General features: G+C 39.3%; 1 pseudogene; it reads left to right on the forward strand.

The window, feature by feature from the left end:
* Positions 1-1,514: 1,514 nt before the first annotated feature.
* Positions 1,515-13,445, forward strand: part of LOC149237911 (putative LRR receptor-like serine/threonine-protein kinase IRK) — a 33,121-nt pseudogene continuing 21,190 nt past the window's right edge.

Raw genomic sequence — 13,445 nt, forward strand, 5'->3', positions numbered from 1 at the left:
AGTGCTTGACAATATTTTCATATTTTGGGAGTTCGAAAAGCACTGAAAGATGACTACATTGGGGTTCCTTTTTGGTAGGTTTAAAGAGCTCGAAAAAGAGATAAAAGTGTACTATGTGGTCAAAGTAACATATTCAAACATCATATAAACCTGCTAACAATTGTCGACCTGCTCAAAACACCATGAGAAGGATTAAATATACCTGTTTCATAGTAAAAATGAAGCATATGTAGGTCAAAAAACTAAAAATGAATAAAATCATGAGAAAATGACCATAAATATTCGAAATGACTTGTCATTTTTACCATTTCACATTTTACCTTCAACAATGAGTATTTGGATCCCTTCTGCCCTCAATTTTCTTCAGCTAATTGCAACCAATCCAGGGAACCATTTCAAGTGTTGTTGCTTCCAGGTAGGAATGAAACCTTTCTCTATCTTTCTACAGTCCACTTTTGTGTTTTCATGCAAAATTTTTAAGGGTTTGAGGCCCTTGGGGTTCATACAAAATGTCGTGGGACTAGCACACCCCCCTGTGTCGAAAACTACATTGCACCTAGGAAGAGGTGTAATTCTCTCGTAAACATTGTTGGAGTGCATTGGGTGCATTTTTCTAAGTTGTCTTTCAATTTTTCCTTAAATTTTGACAAGTTTTTGGCATGTAAAAGAGCCTAATGGCTTCCTTGTTGATGTTTCAGGTACCCGTTAGCACAAAATGGAATTCATATGGCAGGTAAGAGAAGATGAGGAATAAGATTTGAATGTGGAAAACGACCATGCTACCATCTAGGTGCTAAAAAATTGTGGGTTATTGAAATTCTTATAGCTTCCTGGTATGAGGCGATGAATGGAGTTTTTGAAGTACCTTTTCCGTTCATGGGATATTCAGGAACATGCGTTCAAGTTTTTGGGAGAATCTACTTGAGATACAGGTAGAGGATATTTACTTTTTGATAGGATTATCAAAGCGAGGTGCCCCTATCTATCTTCTAGGTGGAAGAAGTGGTGGTGAGATGGTGAAAGGCTCTATTGCTACCTATTACAAACCTCAAGCCCTTCCTATTAGGGATGGAAAGTTCAACATAAAGGATGCAACCCAATTACCTATAAGAATGATCTTGTTCATTATGGAAGAATTGGAAGGTATCTCAACACTACATGCAGCAAGAAAATCATACATGCAGTATGGGATAGAGTATCTAGACCCAAAAGTATTCAACTGGAGTGAGGGTGTCTTGGTAAATTTGAAGGAACAACATACTAAAGAAAAGGAAGGGAAGTTGAAGAACGTTGGTTATGGTGTGATCTTAGTCTCTTTTTCTCTACATTGGGTGCCATTACTACATCCTCAATAGGTTGTACTTGATCCCATATATCTAAGGACCCCATGGATGAGGAGAAGGATAGACCATATGAGCCAACATGCAGGACCATCATTGATCAAATTTTCACTAGCCTTATTTAGATGGCTACACAGGTAGATCATCATTATTGATGATTATCCTTATGCAAGCATGGATTTCCGTGATGATCCCGAGCTCGAGTTGCTTGAGGGTGAGCAATTGGATGCTTCAGGTAAGATGCTTCAACCATTAAGGTTTTGAAATTTTTGCGAATTTTTTTGTGTTTTTTTTTTATGTTCCTGAGACAAAACTATTTGATTTTTTCATGCATATATCAGACTTGTTTGACTAGTGGGTGCTACATATATCCATAGCATAGAGAGACAACAATACGAGGAGGAAGTGGCACTAGTACAGGGCATTGCGGTAGGATGAGATGTAGCAAAGATCCTATTAGAGGTGGAGCACCACATGGAAGGACTGACACATGGGATTGATGAGATCGTGGTCAATTAGCTTCCATTGGGACTTCAGTGACACACAATTGCAGTGTCTAGTCATATTGGTCAATTATTGCACAATATGGCTCATGCAATGTCATTTTATCGTGAGCCCTACTGATTTTTCTACTTAGATGTTTTCCATGTAATTTTATATGGACGATGTAGCTGTATGTCTCTCCAGGCACACATTTTGTAAAACTAAACATTATATATATATATATATATATATATATATATATATATATATATATATCTATATATCTATATATATATATATATATATATATATATCTTATTTTAGTGTTTACCAATTTCTATTATGATTTCAATATGATGTGATGTGAAATGAAAGTTATTTACATTCTTTGCAAATTTCAATCTAAAAAACAATTAGCAAGGCATCTACTGATGTGTTCAGATTTCTAGAAAGATTCTCATATTATATGAAATCGAAATGTCTTTCCAGAAGACGCACTCTCAAAACCATGCAAAGGATGGCAAGATATCTCACTTGTAAAACCCCCTCCTAGATCTACCCAAATTAACCATGCCAACTAGGGTATGCATGAGAAGAGAGGCTACTATGATCAGATTTGACCTCCTATGTCACCTTAAGGAAGTGGAATCAACTAAACATCACTTACAATCATTCAACATCATAAACAAACCCCTCATGAGATAAGTCAGTCACTCAAATAGCCTGTCCCTGGGTCCCACTACTATTCTGTAGCTTTTTAGCCATTTTTTCTCTCATGCTATGGGCAAGGAAGTGACCAGCAACCCAAATTCACTCTCACAGGCCTGCTTGCCAGTGACTATGGTCTAGAATTTCCATTTCTATGCCAGCGACCCTAGGATTTAAGCCACTTTTCTAGCCCAGAATCCTGGTCTCTGCCCAGAACTTGTTGTTACTACTATAAATCATTAAAAAGATGACAAGAATGTTGGTCAATCAAAAGTCACCCTCAAGGCTAGCCCTGAGCATCCCCAACTGGGATTGACATTTTGTTAAACACTTGGCATCAATCCAACCTACAGGTCTAGGATACAAGACAGAGCATAAATGGCTGAAAAAACTTATGAAACATCATGAGATGGATCACCTCCTTCTCCATTGAACTACTAATCATCAATTAGGGCTTGCATCCATCCATTTAACAGTTACAAGTAAATACGTGAAATAACCATGACACAAACCAATCACACAACCATGCTTATAACTAGCATTATGCCATGTAAATATCAGAGATATGATAGACATTAAATCCACACATAAATAAGTTCAAAAGTAAGAGAACTTAGCTTTTATTAATCATAGGAAAATCTGACTAGGTTTGGGACTTCCATATACCACCTAACCATGGACATGGTTGAACCAAATCTCTCTTTCAACCAATCACCCCTTTTCCATATTCCAAGCATGAATGTGGGATCTCATAGAACAACCAAGGGAATCTAGAGTCTAACCCACCTCCACCCTCACCAAACCATGATCACACCAAAATCGGTGCTCTGATCACAACTGAATAGAACTTGGAATTCCATCTAGAATCCATCACTATCCTTGAGGAATTTTTTGTATCCTTGTCTCTTAGGCTTTACCACAATCCAAACCCGTAACACTAGGCCCTAAACCGAGACTACTCCCTCAAGCTTTACCATGTATCCCACTAAAACCGGTCAAGGGATTCCTAGGCCTTTGGGAATGAACCTTGAGACCACCTCTGCCTCGGAGTCTGAAATCCATCCTGCAAACCAAAGCTCAAAACTGAAATAAACATCCCAACATACCATGGCATCTGGAAAAAGGCTAGGCTAGGCTGAAATCCAGTGTCATAAGCCGACAATACCATGCCACTGATAGTAAGAGAACCATACACCAACATGCAAAGCCATGCATGTCCAAACGAGCTAGGAAGTCACACATGAAAAATGTTACCTGCAAGTATTCCTGTTGAAGCTACTTTAGTCCTACTTTTCTTTCGTTTTTCCTTGCTTGCCTTACTTTCCTTTTCTTTCTTTTCCTTTCCTTGCTCCAAACTAGAGTGCTCCAAGAAAATTTAAGTGACCAAGGGAGAGAGAGAGAGGGAGTAATGACAAATCTCCAAACTTGAACTGACAAAATCCATGAACTGGTCCTTAGAAGCGTTTCTATGCATGAGGCCTCTATTTTCTTCATTTTCCATTATTTTACTTCAATTTCCTCCCCACACGCAACTTGTGACCTTTCACCTTAATTTTCTCCTATTTTTCTTTATTTTCATAAAGAAATGTGCCAAAAATGTCTTTTTTCCTTTTAATGCATTTTCCTTAGCCTTTTCTAACTTTCTTAGCGAAAACACATATCCAGTGATGCCCACTAGGATATATTTGCCCAACATTCAGCTTGGAATTATTGTCCCTTAACCGTGGTCTTATTTTGCCTTTATTAACTTTTATTACATGAATTTTTCACCAGAGCTGTTACAGAACCCTCCCCCATGGACAACACCATCCTCAGTGTTAAACCACACCATGACCTCAGCAAAACCACTGAAAAGAAAGATACTACCTATGGATATTTATAACTTAGCTCATTGCATTATTTACAATGAATGACTTGCTCAAAAGAAAAACATCATGACAACATGACTTAATAACAACCATACCACATCCTGGAGCTTTATAACACAGCTCATGGTAGTATTTACATCCATATACAAATATCAAAACATCAGCAAAACATATGCCAAACATAAATCAACATCAAACCAAAACTAATTTTCCTCAAGTGGAAAAAAAATGAAGGATATAGGGCTTTCATCTGATCCGCCATCTCCCATGTAGCTTCTTTAGGTCCAAAGTTCTTCCACTACACTTTAACTTCCTTTATGGTTCTACTCCTCATCATGAGATGTTTCCATTGTAGTATGCACTGAAGTTCTAGTTGGAACTCTCCTTCTTGCTCTACCTACATTACAGACCAATCAATAACATGATCAACATCTTTTATATACTTCTTAAGCCATGAAATGTGGAAAAAATCATGGACTTTCATTGTTGGAGGTAGTGCAAGTCGATATTCCACTAGTCCAATCCTCTCAAGGAACTCAAAAGGCCCACAATACCATAGTGCCAACTTGGCACATGAACCAACCCTCAAAGAGATTTTCTTGGGCTTAATGCACAAATACACATGCTCCCCAACTTGAAACTCTTTGAAGACCCTTTTTTGATATGCATAACTCTTTTTTCTATCTTGTGCTTCCTTGTGATTCTTCTTTATAACATGCATTTTCTGCTCCATGTCTGCCAACATGTCCAGTAAAATAATTACATTGTTCACTGGATCACTCTAACTGATGGGAGTGCTACAACTCCACCCATACAATGCCTCGAAAGCACTCATCCTCAATGACTCCTGATAACCATTGTTTTATGCAGACTCAACCAATGGTAGATACTCTTCCCATTTCCTCTGCTAGTGCATCACATACATACTCAACATATCTTCCAAGATCTTGTTGACCCTCTCTATCTGACAATTGGTCTGTAGATGATAAGTTGTGTTGAAGGCCAGCTTTGTACCCAAGCCTACAAATAGATCCTTCCAAAACTTAGAAGTGAAATTTGCATCCTTGTCTAACACAATCTTCTTTGGAACACCATGTAGTCTCATTATCTCTCTAATGAACATTTGTGCTACCTCACTACTTGAATATGTAGTCTTTACCGAAATGAAGTGAGCTACCATGCTTAGCCTGTCGACCATGACCTTAATAGAATCTTGCTGCCTCACTATCCTCGGAAGACCTGTGATGAAATCCATGGAAATGACATCCCATTTCCATTCTGAAATCGTTATATGCTATAGTAGCCTGCTTGGATGCTTGCAATCTGCTTTTACCTGTTGACAATTTAAGCATCTAGCCATGAACTTGGCCACTTCTTTCTTCATATTCAACTAATAATAGAATTATTTACTACCATTAATGTCTTCTGATATCCTAGATGACTCGAATATAGTTTCACATGAAACTCCCTCAAGATAAGCTTCTTGAGCTCACTACAATTCCGCACATAGATCTTGTCTTGAAACCTCACTAGGCCATTTTTTGTGAGATAATAGTCTACATCTTGATCCCCTATCCATGTACCTGCACCTGTACCTACACCTGTATTTGTACCTACACTTGTACCTGTACCTATAGTTGCACCTCTACCTGCACCTGTACCTATGCTGTGATGTAACCTGTACATGATCTCCATGTATTTGTCATGCTGCTAACCTACCTACAAAACCTATCCTGTAACTCTGTCCCATAAGAGCTTATAGCTTCTATATGATTTACCAGTAGCTTCCTACTAAGAGCATCTGCAACCAGATTATCCTTCCCTTTAATGTATCTGATCTTGAATTCAAACTCACTAAGGATAGCCAACCATCTAGCTTGCCTGGCATTTATATTTAGCTGGTCAAACAAATACCTCAACCCACTATGATCACTCATCAATGTGAACCTCCTGCCCAGAAGATAATGTCTCCACATCTTCAATGCATGTATAATCATTGCTAGCTCAACATCATGCATCAGATAGTTCTGAACATGCTCATTCAGTTTCCATCACGCATAACACACTACATGTCCTTCTTGCATGAGAACTCCACCAAGTCCCCTTTTGCAAGAATTTGTACACATCACAAGCTCTTGGTTCATATCTACAATATTTAGCATTGGTGCATGTGTCAACATCTACTTAAGTTGCTGAAAACTATCTTCACATTCCGTGGTCCATCCAAACTTCTTACCTTTTTGCTGCAATGATGTGACAGGATAATAAATGCATAAGAAGTTCATGGTGAACCTCCTATAGTAACCTGCCAATCCCATTGATGAGCTCACCTCATCTACATTCTTAGGAGTTGCCCATTCCATGATGGTTGATCCAGGTCCAGGTGTGACGAAGGACCCTTCCAAGGCTTTTTACTTTCACAATGGGTTAAATTTCATTTTTAAAATAACATAAATGAATACATCTACATGTTGTAAAGAATAGTAACATGACATTCATCAATGCATGAAAAAATAAGCTATTGATAACGGAATTCGTCCAGGAGGGACTACGTCTTCGGGCCCTGGTGTCAAGATGGTGTAGGCCACTGCATTAAGTGTTGTTAATAGTGATGATGTACATAGAGATAATGTCACTATCATACAAGGAAAATGCCCTCACGCAGGAGTGCCTCCAAGAGATGTTCTATTACAGGAACTCTCAATAAAAAAGGACTCCTATCAGTATGACACAAACTCATGCATGATGAGCATCCCACCAACATGGTGTAAAAGGGATGTCAATGCAAACATGCATGACGACAACATGAGTATCCCATCAACATACAACAAAGGGATCTCAAAGCACATGATGAATCATGACAACAAGTATATCACATAGATGATTCTGCATCACATCAAGCAGGAATCATGAAAACGAGTAAGAAACAAGATCCCACATCAAAAATCAACAAGGATCTGTGCAACACAATGCATAAAGAAGAAGTATATGAACACAACATATACCTCATGTTATAGACATTTTTGGGCACTGCAACCCCAAGCATAAAATGTTCGTAAACCAAGGGCTCCTAAGTCCCTAAAAGTGTTGTTCCAACCCCTAAAGGAACAAGGTCAACTGATTACAGCTTCTCCCAGAAGTTCTCCATGAAAAACCACTCAGAACTGGTCAAAACAGGATCATTTCACCTGCTCCATAGGCAAAGTGCGTTGCATCTCATCTAAGCACACTATGTGGGTGCGTTGCATTTCAAAAAGCCCTTCTATGGGGTGCGATGGGTGAGAAATGACAAATGGCGGTGTCAATCTGCGAGGTGGAGAGGCATGGAATCTTCCAGAAACTTCTCCTGTGACACTTACCTCTTTGAATTCGACCAAGGATGAGTAAGAGATCACCAATCTCCGATTGGAAGAAAGAACTATTAGAGCGAAGACACTAATCAAATCACAAGCTGACTCATCTCCCCTACAGATATCTATATATGGATCCCTCATCCCAGAGATCCAGAGGCTGGAATTTTGCATCTTGTGAGGAATTGTTGTTGGTTTCTTCAGGAAACATCATAGTGTTGGGTGATCTAAGCTTTGCATGAGGTGAAGAAGGGCTTACTTGTTGAGAGCATGATGCTGGGTCAGAACAACTGGTTGTAACTCTCTTGGCTCTTTCTTGATTATCAATAAAAGCTATTTAATATTTCCTCCATACTCTTGTGTCGTTTATGTTTTATGCATTTGTATGGTCAATTTACATCTGATCCTAGATTGTTTATGATTATAGATCCATGTTCTTGTATAGTGTTATGCTACTTTGATTCTACAGGTACTCTGTGAAGCTGGGCGTACAAGGAAGCAAGTAGCAAAGGACTATTAGAAGAGAGAGGAATCGAACTAGGAGTCAAGCGTAAGACAGAGGTTGGTCTCCTTTGTTCTTCTCTCATCTATCTTTCATAAAGGAAAAACGAAAGTAGCTTTACTTTGTTTGTTTCTAAGGTAGCTACCACACCTTAGTGGGATTAGCAGTTCTGCATAGACACTTTTCCCTGTAACAAAATGGCGACTCTGCTGGGGAGCGACTAGGTTGTTTGTTTATCTACCTTGTTGTTTATTTTATAAACTTATAGACGGAGCCTGAAGTCGAGCCAGGTAGCTTTCGAACTGCATTTGCTATGCGAATGCAAAGTAGATAAATGCCGCTTCAGTCAATCTTTGGGTTTTGTTTATGAATTAAACAACTGATTTACAAACTCTCTAATTTCCCTTGTGGTGGCTCTAGTAACCTCCTTAGATCTACCCCTGTTGTTGATTTACTGATTACCACTTGCTCGGCCAAAATCCCTGAACTGAACTGTAGACTGTGACCCAGAACCCAAGCAAAGTCTCGTCTCTGACCCAGTGCAGTCTCTGTTCTATGAATCTAAAATTCAGCGCACTTCCCGAGTGTAGTACGTGCGCTGCATTTCAAGTTCACTGTGTTACAGGTGCGCTGATCAGACTAGGCATTGTTCCTCAGTTTTGGTTTCTGTGTTCATTCTTTTCAGTTCTATTCATGAATTTTGCTGCCTGTAGTCAGTATACCTCTGTTTGAAACCCCTTTTCCTTGCTGTTATTCCACCTCCATTGTGCAAAGAACTGTAAATGTTTTTGTGTATTTTTTGAGTCATTTTCAGTTCTCCTTCGCAAAAAAAAAAAAAGTAACGTAATTGTACTGTCGTTTCTTGATTTGAAAGTGTTGCAAGTGTCATTTTTAGTCGTAGAAGAGAGTCTGATTGCTCTTGATAGTCGATTACCTTGTTACTATTGTATTTGATCTGAATTAGTAGTTTTTCTAGTGTCGAAAGCAAGTCTTCATTTCCAAATTGCAAAGTGTTGTCATTGTCTTCATTTTGATTTTGAAAAGAAACTTGTTAGTAATTGTCGCTAGAAAAGTAATTCAGATTTGCGCATTAGCTTTCTTTTTATCATTCACATATTAAGAAGGCTGAAAACAAATACATGCATGTGCATTTGCATTTAGACTGTTTGATTGGTTTGATTTAGGACAGTGCATATAGTGTGTGCTCTTTGCTCTTTGTTGAAAGAATTTTGTCTTTCTTTCCTTAGTAGCTAGGATTTTCATTGCACAAAGAAGATAAAAGACTGTTTATCATCTTAGATTGCATTTTAGGAATTGTACATCTACATCACGCGGTGAACCTGAAAGGAAAATTTCTTAAGCAAGATCAACTATAAAATAAATTTAATGAATTTAACAACGCTTTGGAACCTAACGCGCAACATCTAGAAGTCTAGGCTAGAGACGTATTCTGGCATCGTAAATCCTAGTAACTATTGTTCTCACTGTTGGTTGGGTGATTCCTCCACTTTGAGACGATAAGTGCCAGTACGGACTTGTGCTCCCACATACTGTCGAGTATATTTTGGGAGACCACAATAGGCTTAATCCTTTATCCATAGGAAGCCGTGTCTGTCGCCCTATCGATCGCAATGCACTGAACACAGCATTCGGGAAGATTGACTGCCGTACCGTAAAAAGTATTCTGCAGTTTTGTGATTGGTTTGGTAATCCCTCTGCCTAGATTTCCAGAGCAGTCCCTTTCGTTCCTTTTCAGACTCCTTAACGGAAAAGGTCCATCTGAGCAATTGTCACTTCAGGGTCATTAAAAATCGAAAGCGACTAGAGTCATCTTTTGTTTTTTCTCGACTCTTAAAAATTTAAACAACAAGTTGTGTCAAAGCGTCTAAAATTTATTTTAATTGGAATAACATCATTGTTCCCTCGTTGGTCTTAGAAGTTAGTCTCCCTTCATCGCAAGTTCTTGTAGAATCGCTAGGAAATATTTTGGATAGACTAGATATGTCTGAACAACCGTTGACATCCAAGACTATGTCATCTGATGGAGCAGCGGTAGAGCCTCCTGCTGCTACTCCAACGATGTTCGCCAGTATACCATCTGTCCCGGAAAGTTATCAACAACAAGCCGGAGTCCAATCAGGGACTGTTTCGACGACATGGTCAGTTCCTATTTCTTCATCCGGATTATCATCTGGTATTTCTTATGTTGAAACTCAACAAATTGATCCAATGTGTCTTCAAAGGCCAATCTACCCTTTAAGTACTGGATTGCCACCATATGGAGGGCAGTATGCCTTTTCATTGTTTCCTCCCGGAGAACAACCATATGGGAGTTTACAACAAAGTTCAGGTCAAACTGGAATTACATCCAGCAGTTGGGTACCAATACTGCCTCAGCAACCAAGGGTACTATATTCAATGCAACCAGTCCACCCTGTGTCGAATATTCCCACTATACCTGCTATGGTGACTGTGTCACAAATACAAGCGCTACCTGTTGTATGTCAACCCTAAGTTTCTCAGGTTGCAATACAACAGCCTCTTGTCTCAATGACTCAATCACAACCTCAGGTTAGTGCCTCCTTATCTGGAGCGACTCAGGCTCAAACAAGTACTATGATGCCTCATCTTGGTCAATCATCCAGTATTGGGAAACAACAAATGGTCCAAAAACCATGGCTGGTTCAATCTCAACAACCACCATTCCAGCAATCATATCAAGGACCTGAGCAACAAGTCTTTGTAAGTAATGGGAAACCGCATTTCCAAAGTGGTTATCAACAACCATATTATAATGGTTATGCCCATCAACCTTATCAAAGTTACCAACATCAAATACATTATGCTGGTATACAAAGACACACTACTCAGGCGATTCCATCTTATCCTAGGTATGCTTCGCCTAACCTGAATCAACAGTTGCCCTTTGTAGCAACTATAGAATTACCAGATCTAAACCGGCTGACGAATGATCCAATTGCTTAAGCCCCTTTGTGGCCAACGATTCCGCATAAACTTCCGTCAGATATTCCTAAATTTAATGGAAATCTGGGTGAAGACCCATCGAATCATGTGATGACCTTTCATCTGTGGTGTTCATCTAACACTCTAAACGATGATTCGATTAGGTTTTACCTTTTTTAGCGAACGTTAACTGGTTCGGCAGCAAAATGGTATATCGAATTTCCTAGAGCTTCATTCGATAACTTCAGCACCCTAGCCACAACCTTTTTAACCCATTTTCAGTTACCAATAAGGTACGAAACAGGAACAGAGCTTCTTACCAATTTCAAATAGACAACGACCAGTCACATATCTGATCATATTCATGAGTGGCGAAGTCGTCGTAGAATGGTAAAAACGTACGTTCCTGATCAGATTTTAGCTGAATGGTTTATTAAGTCATTATTACCTTCCATTACAGAAGATGTGGCAAAGGGAGGAGTCGTCATTGAAGAGCAAGTTATTGCTCGTGCGCAATATTTAGACTTGATTTATACTTAGTCTGGCACGCTCTACGATAAAATCCCTGATGCTCCCAGACCGGAATTTTCCGTTCCTCCTCGTCCTAAATCGAACAATGACTCTCATGCCGTGATGGCATGATTGGTACTACAAACACGAAATCAACAAAGGCTACATCTAAAAAGGCCCGTAAGATTTCTAGTCAAAATTCAAATGAGGAACTTCTTGCCTCAGAAGTAAATGTCGTGTCGACTGACAAGGGCAAACAATTGAAGCAACCAGGGGGCAAGAAGAAAAAGAAAGGGAGGAAAAAGAAGCAAGATGAGTCATCTCCTCAAAAACCTTCTGCAAACCTTTCTGGGCAAAGGAAACCCCCTGCGGCGTGTCAGATATGCGATGAGGATCATCGGACGAGAGATTGTCCACATAAAGCTGAAGTTAAGAAACTCTTTAAGAGTTAAAAAACCTCAACAGTATTGACTGATCCGTTTCCAAACCCGGGAACCAAACTGGTTACTAATGAAAATGCTTCCCGATCCCAAATTCTTATGTTATCTATCTCAAAGCAGCAAAATGATGCTTTGACAAGGAATAAAGATTACGAGAATCCACAGCTGTCGAATAACAAGGCTAATGAACAACCTAGTAGTTCGACAACAACTTTGACCGAAGTTGTGCCACCCATCGTTCCTGAACCAATGATAAAGCCGCCAAAGGGAGTAGTACACAAATTGACATTTAATCCTCGTGCCAAAGTGGCATAGACTTATAATATAGTAGAGGACCTGGCCCAATCGCCATCCGCTATGTCGACACTTGAGGTACCACAAAATTGCCTCTCCCAAATGCAGGATCTATTATCAGTAATAGGTGGGATTGACCCAACAGATTCCAATCTTGTATCCTTTAATCACAAAGGATATGACCCTCAGTTACCATCTCAACTAGCTTTCCTTATTCAAGTGAAAGCCCTCAACAAAACTGTTCATCGAACAATTATTGATGAGGGGGCATCTACATGTATTATGTCGATGAGTTGCTGGAAAAATTTAGGCTCACCACCCTTGTCGCGATCATCAACAATGTTAAAAGCATTTGATGGACGATCATACAATCCATACGGGATTTTAAGTAACTTGCAAGTTGAACTAGGGGGCAAAACAGTAGAAATTGATGTTGAAATAATTGACGGAAACCTCGATTACAACATCCTACTGGGAAGGCCCTGGTGTTACTAGGAAAAGTGTCTATTTAGAACTGCTCTATCCCACTAAGGTGTGACAGCTTCCTTAGAAATAAACGGAGAAAACTACTTTTGTATTTCCTTTATGAATTAAAGATAGAGGGGGATAGAAATAACCGACCTGTGTCTTGCGCTAATCCTTTGATCCATCCCTCTCTTATTTGACAGCTTCCAGCCACCTGCTCCCTTACTTGCCCAGCTTCACCAAGTTCCTGTAAGATCACTGAAGAAGAAAACTATACAAAGACATGGATCTATATTCATAAACAGCTTAGGATCAGATTTAAGCTAAACATACAAATGTAACAAGCATCAATGATCCACAAGCATGTAGGAGAAACTCAAATAGTTTTATTGATATAACAAGAAGATCCAAGAGGAGTTACAACCGATGATTCCTGACCCAGCATCAACCTCCCAGCAAAGAAGCCCCTCTTCACCTCCAACAAAGCATAAATCACCAATACTCTGATATCTATCTCAAAA

The sequence above is a fragment of the Pinus tabuliformis genome, chromosome 8 (assembly GCF_031772625.1).
Source record: "Pinus tabuliformis cultivar Carrire ecotype Pingquan chromosome 8, CPIR1, whole genome shotgun sequence".
Classification (NCBI taxonomy): Eukaryota; Viridiplantae; Streptophyta; class Pinopsida; order Pinales; family Pinaceae; genus Pinus; species Pinus tabuliformis.